Consider the following 6788-nt stretch of genomic DNA (forward strand, 5'->3'; position numbering starts at 1 on the left):
ACTCTTGGAATAGATAAGAATATCGTCAATGAAAACGATAACAAACTTATCTAAATACGGACTACAAACTCGATTCATGAGGTCCATGAATACAGCTGGCGCATTCGTTAATCCAAACGGCATGACCAAAAATTCATAATGACCGTAGCGTGTCCGAAAAGCAGTTTTCGGAATATCTTCTTCTTTGACGCGTAGTTGATGATAACCCGACCTTAGGTCAATTTTCGAGTAAACACATGATCCTTGCAATTGATCAAATAAGTCATCAATTCTCGGTAGTGGATACTGATTCTTGATAGTTAACTTATTTAATTCACGATAATCTATACACATTCGGAAAGATCCGTCTTTCTTCTTGACGAATAAAATTGGAGCTCCCCACGGTGAAGTACTTGGTCGTATGAATCCACGGTCCAGTAATTCTTTTAACTGACTCTGAAGTTCTTTTAACTCGGACGGTGCAAGTCTATATGGAGCACGAGCCACTGGTGCAGCTCCTGGTACTAGATCTATTTGAAATTCTACAGATCTAAATGGAGGTAATCCCGGTAATTCTTCCGGAAAAACATCGGGAAAATCTCTTGCCACAGGCACGTCGTTGATAGTCCTCACTTTTTCCTTCGTTTTGACTTTATTAACATGTGCTAAGATAGCATAGCACCCTTTCTTCAAGAACTTTTGATCTTTCAAATAACTAATGAGTTTTAGCTTTGAGTTACCCTTCTCTCCATAAATCATTACTGGCGTTTTATCCTTACGAGGAATGCGAATTGCCTTCTTGGCGCACACAACTTCAGCTCCTATTTTGGACATCCAGTCCATGCCAACTATTACATCAAAACTTCCTAATTCTACGGGTATCAAATCAATCTTAAATGTTTCTCCGGCTAAATTTATTTTACAGTCACGGCAAATTTTATCGGCTTTAATTAGTTTACCATTAGCTAACTCAATCATATACTTAGCATCTAGAGGTAATGATGAACAATTCAATTTAGCGTGAAAGTCTCTACACACGTAACTTCTATCGGCACCAGTATCAAATATAATAGATGTGGATAAGTTATTAATGGTAAACGTACCCGTAACAAGCTCCGGGTCTTCGCACGCCTCTCTAGCATTAATAACAAATGCTCTTCCACGTGCAGATCCGTTATTCTTCTCTGGATTCGGGCACTGACTCTTATAATGACCCTGTTTCCCACACCCATAACAAATAACATTGGCCAAGGCAGTTCTATTTGCATTGGTGGCAGGAGTCTTGGTACCGTTTGTATTTGTAGCGGGAACCCTACAATCTTCAGCAAGATGACCTTTTTGATTACAATTGTTGCACACCACATTACAATAACCAGAGTGATGTTTGTGGCATCTGTTACATAAAGGATTTCGTCCCTTGTAACCTGAGTTCGAACCGCTACCCGCACCTTGCGTGGTTTCTTGTTTCTTGTTGGATTGTTGATGATTACCTTCCCACTTTCTTTTGTTTCCCGATGTCTTGACATCGGTGTTCTTATCTAGAATAATCTGGTCCATCAACTCATTCGCCATGGTGATAGCTTCATGAATAGTCTTGGGTTTGGATGGTGTAACATTTGCCTTGACCTTTTTAGGCAAACCGTCTTTGTACAGTTCAATCTTCTGTTCTTCGGTTGGTACTAATTCGGGACATAGCAAAGCTAATTCCATGAATCGCTGATTGTAGTTGGTGAGTTCAGTACCAACAACTTTCAGGCTTCGTAATTCAGCTTCCAACTTCCTAACCTCGTTCCTTGGACAATACTCGTTGATTAGCATTCTTTTGAATTCTTCCCTGGGAGTATCATAAGCTAAATCTCCTCCTACGGCCTTCACATAGTTTTTCCACCACGTGAGTGCACTATCTTGTAAGGTGCACGATGCATACTTGGTCATGTCTTTCTCAATACAACCACTGATTTTAAACACAGACTCAATCTTTTCGATCCACCGGGTTAAACCGACCGGTCCTTCTGTTCCACTGAATGATGAGGGCTTGCAACCTTGAAAAGTTTTGTAAGTGCATCCCACACTAGGATTTGGGTTAACTGCAGCACCTCTTGCAGCCTCGACCCATAACATTCTGTCATTCACTCGCTGATTGATGAGTTCCTGGATTTCTTGTTCCGTCATTCGGTTCAATCGCGCCATAATCTTCAATAAAAATGGAAAAAAAAATAATTATTCACATGGAATATTATAGATGTAGTATGTATTTACAGTACATCGTAGCTTATTAATAATATGAACCAGTTATTATTATAAAAGCCTTTTCTTCTTATTAGCATTTTATAATTATACCTAGGGTAGTACCTACCCGTTAAAGTTCATACTTAATAGCTTAGTACGAAAATCAATTACTATCACCCAAATAATACTCAACCATGGAAAATTATTGCATTTCACACTTCACTATTTTACATATGCTTATCTTACATCAAACATTAAACAAACCACACTAGTAATATTATACAAAACATTATATGATCCCATGGTTTAAAACAACAGTGCATCATTTAACCCAAAGCGTTTGTGTTCAAAGAAATCGCTTAAAGGTTATCCTGGTTGTCTCCCTGCGTTTTGGCTGAGGAACCGAAGAACTGGATGTCGGGATAGAACTAATAGGAATAGCGGGAATAGGTGTGGAAGTATCTGGTGGAGTTGGTGCCACAACATCCTCTCTAGACTCGGGATTTAGATTTTCCATTTCAGTAGCCTTTCGTTTCTTTCCTCGTTCGAACTTGTCTTTCGTAATTTCCTGTATTTCTTCCTCCTCAGGATCACTTTCCGGTTCCTCTTCAATTGATTCATCCAGAACTTGTGAGTCTTCCCCAAAGGTGTCGTTTTCATCATCGGATAGGTTAATGACTGGAATACCATCTGAAGATTCTGGTTCGGAGTCGCTGAATGTGATAACAAGTTCTAAGCTAGACATCTATCACATAACAACTTGCATGTTAGTATCACATAATATTTACATATTAATTTTTTTAACCAACAGGGATAAGCAATAGTTTTCTAAATCAAACACGGTCAAAGTCCAGACTCACTAATGCATCCTAACAAACTCGATAAGACACACTAATGCAAATTTTCTGGTTCTCTAAGACCAACGCTCTGATACCACATGTCATAACCCGACCTTAACCATAAGGATGATTACAATAACATATGATTTCATCGCGAGATATTGACCTCTATATGCGACATTTTTCAAAAACTGCATTCGTTTTTACAATACAAACCATAGCTTTTATTACAAGTACAAGGTTTAAACAACTTAATAATGATTATCATTTAGCGATAATCTTAGACTTACAAACTTTACATGTGATAATAACAATACGACTTCCAACATATTTTACATTACAAATCCTCCGATATGCAGTTTTATTTTTGACACAAATATGCATACTCAAGATCTTGCTTAAATTCAACATGTTGCAGCGGAAGCTTTTAGTTATCACCGGAGAATAAACATGCTTAAAACGTCAACATAAAGTTGGTGAGATATACGTTTAATGCCGGCAGCTGTAGTGACCCGAACTTTTCCATGTTTATATATATATTAAATGAAATTGTTATTTACATGATTAAGTATTTCCAACATATTAAGCAATCAAACTTGTTAAGACTTGATTAATTGAAATAGGTTTCATATAGACAATTGACCACCCAAGTTGACCAGGTGATTCACGAACGTTAAAACTTGTAAAAACTATATGATGACATATATATGGTTATATATATAGTTAACATGATATTATGATAAGTAAACATATCATTAAGTATATTAATAATGAACTACATATGTAAAAACAAGACTACTAACTTAATGATTTTGAAACGAGACATATATGTAACGATTATCGTTGTAACGACATTTAATGTATATATATCATATTAAGAGATATTCATACATCATAATATCATGATAATATAATAATTTAAAATCTCATTTGATATTATAAACATTGGGTTAACAACATTTAACAAGATCGTTAACCTAAAGGTTTCAAAACAACACTTACATGTAACGGCTAACGATGACTTAACGACTCAGTTAAAATGTATATACATGTAGTGTTTTAATATGTATTCATACACTTTTGAAAGACTTCAAGACACTTATCAAAATACTTCTACTTAACAAAAATGCTTACAATTACATCCTCGTTTAGTTTCATCAACAATTCTACTCGTATGCATCCGTATTTGTACTCGTACAATACACAGATTTTAGATGTATGTACAATTGGTATATACACTCCAATGATCAGCTCTTAGCAGCACATGTGAGTCACCTAACACATGTGGGAACTATCATTTGGCAACTAGCATGAAATATCTCATAAAATTACAAAAATATGAGTAATCATTCATGACTTATTTACATGAAAACAAAATTACATATCCTTTATATCTAATCCATACACCAACGACAAAAAACACCTACAAACACTTTCATTCTTCAATTTTCTTCATCTAATTGATCTCTCTCAATTTCTATCTTCAAGTTCTAAGTGTTCTTCATAAATTCCAAAAGTTCTAGTTTCATAAAATCAAGAATACTTTCAAGTTTGCTAGCTCACTTCCAATCTTGTAAGGTGATCATCCAACCTCAAGAAATCTTTGTTTCTTACAGTAGGTTATCATTCTAATACAAGGAAATAATCATATTCAAACTTTGGTTCAATTTCTATAACTATAACAATCTTATTTCAAGTGATGATCTTACTTGAACTTGTTTTCGTGTCATGATTCTGCTTCAAGAACTTCGAGCCGTCCAAGGATCCATTGAAGCTAGATCCAATTTTCTCTTTTCCAGTAGGTTTATCCAAGGAACTTAAGGTAGTAATGATGTTCATAACATCATTCGATTCATACATATAAATCTATCTTATTCGAAGGTTTAAACTTGTAATTACTAGAATATAGTTTAGTTAATTCTAAACTTGTTCGCAAATAAAAGTTAATCCTTCTAACTTGACTTTTAAAATTAACTAAACACATGTTCTATATCTATATGATATGCTAACTTAATGATTTAAAACCTGGAAACACAAAAAACACCGTAAAACCGGATTTACGCCGTCGTAGTAACACCGCGGGCTGTTTTGGGCTAGTTAATTAAAAACTATGATAAACTTTGATTTAAAAGTTGTTATTCTGGGAAAATGATTTTTATCATGAACGTGAAACTATATCCGAAAATTATGGTTAAACTCAAAGTGGAAGTATGTTTTCTAAAATGGTCATCTAGACGTCGTTCTTTCGACTGAAATGACTACCTTTATAAAAACGACTTGTAACTTATTTTTCCGACAATAAACCTATACTTTTTCTGTTTAGATTCATAAAATAGAGTTCAATATGAAACCATAGCAATTTGATTCACTCAAAACGGATTTAAAATGAAGAAGTTATGGGTAAAACAAGATTGGATAATTTTACTCATTTTAGCTACGTGAAAATTGGTAACAAATCTATTCCAACCATAACTTAATCAACTTGTATTGTATATTATGTAATCTTTAGATACCATAGACAGGTATACAATGTTTCGACCTATCATGTCGACACATCTATATATATTTCGGAACAACCATAGACACTCTATATGTGAATGTTGGAGTTAGCTATACAGGGTTGAGGTTGATTCCAAAATATATATAGTTTGAGTTGTGATCAATACTGAGATACGTATACACTGGGTCGTGGATTGATTCAAGATAATATTTATCGATTTATTTCTGTACATCTAACTGTGGACAACTAGTTGTAGGTTACTAACGAGGACAGCTGACTTAATAAACTTAAAACATCAAAATATATTAAAAGTGTTGTAAATATATTTTGAACATACTTTGATATATATATATATATATATATATATATATATATATATATTTTTATAGGTTCGTGAATCAACCAGTGGCCAAGTCTTACTTCCCGACGAAGTAAAAATCTGTGAAAGTGAGTTATAGTCTCACTTTTAAAATCTAATATTTTTGGGATGAGAATACATGCAGATTTTATAAATGATTTACAAAATAGACACAAGTACGTGAAACTACATTCTATGGTTTAATTATCGAAATCAAATATGCCCCTTTTTATTAAGTCTGGTAATCTAAGAATTAGGGAACAGACACCCTAATTGACGCGAATCCTAAAGATAGATCTATTGGGCCTAACAAACCCCATCCAAAGTACCGGATGCTTTAGTACTTCGAAATTTATATCATATCCGAAGGGTGTCCCGGAATGATGGGGATATTCTTATATATGCATTTTGTTAATCTCGGTTACCAGGTGTTCACCATATGAATGATTTTTATCTCTATGTATGGGATGTATATTGAAATATGAAATCTTGTGGTCTATTGTTACGATTTGATATATATAGGTTAAACCTATAACTCACCAACATTTTTGTTGACGTTTAAAGCATGTTTATTCTCAGGTGAATACTAAGAGCTTCTGCTGTTACATACTAAAATAAGGAAAAGATTTGGAGTCCATGTTTGTATGATACTGTGTAAAAACTGCATTCAAGAAAATGATTTCGATGTAACATATTTGTATTGTAAACCATTATGTAATGGTCGTGTGTAAACAGGATATTTTTGATTATCATTGTTTGATAATCTACGTAAAGCTTTTTAAACCTTTATTTATAAAATAAAGGTTATGGTTTGTTTTAAAAATGAATGCAGTCTTTGAAAAACGTCTCATATAGAGGTCAAAACCTCGCAACGAAATCAATT

The sequence above is a fragment of the Rutidosis leptorrhynchoides genome, chromosome 4 (genome assembly GCF_046630445.1).
Source record: "Rutidosis leptorrhynchoides isolate AG116_Rl617_1_P2 chromosome 4, CSIRO_AGI_Rlap_v1, whole genome shotgun sequence".
Lineage (NCBI taxonomy): Eukaryota > Viridiplantae > Streptophyta > Magnoliopsida > Asterales > Asteraceae > Rutidosis > Rutidosis leptorrhynchoides.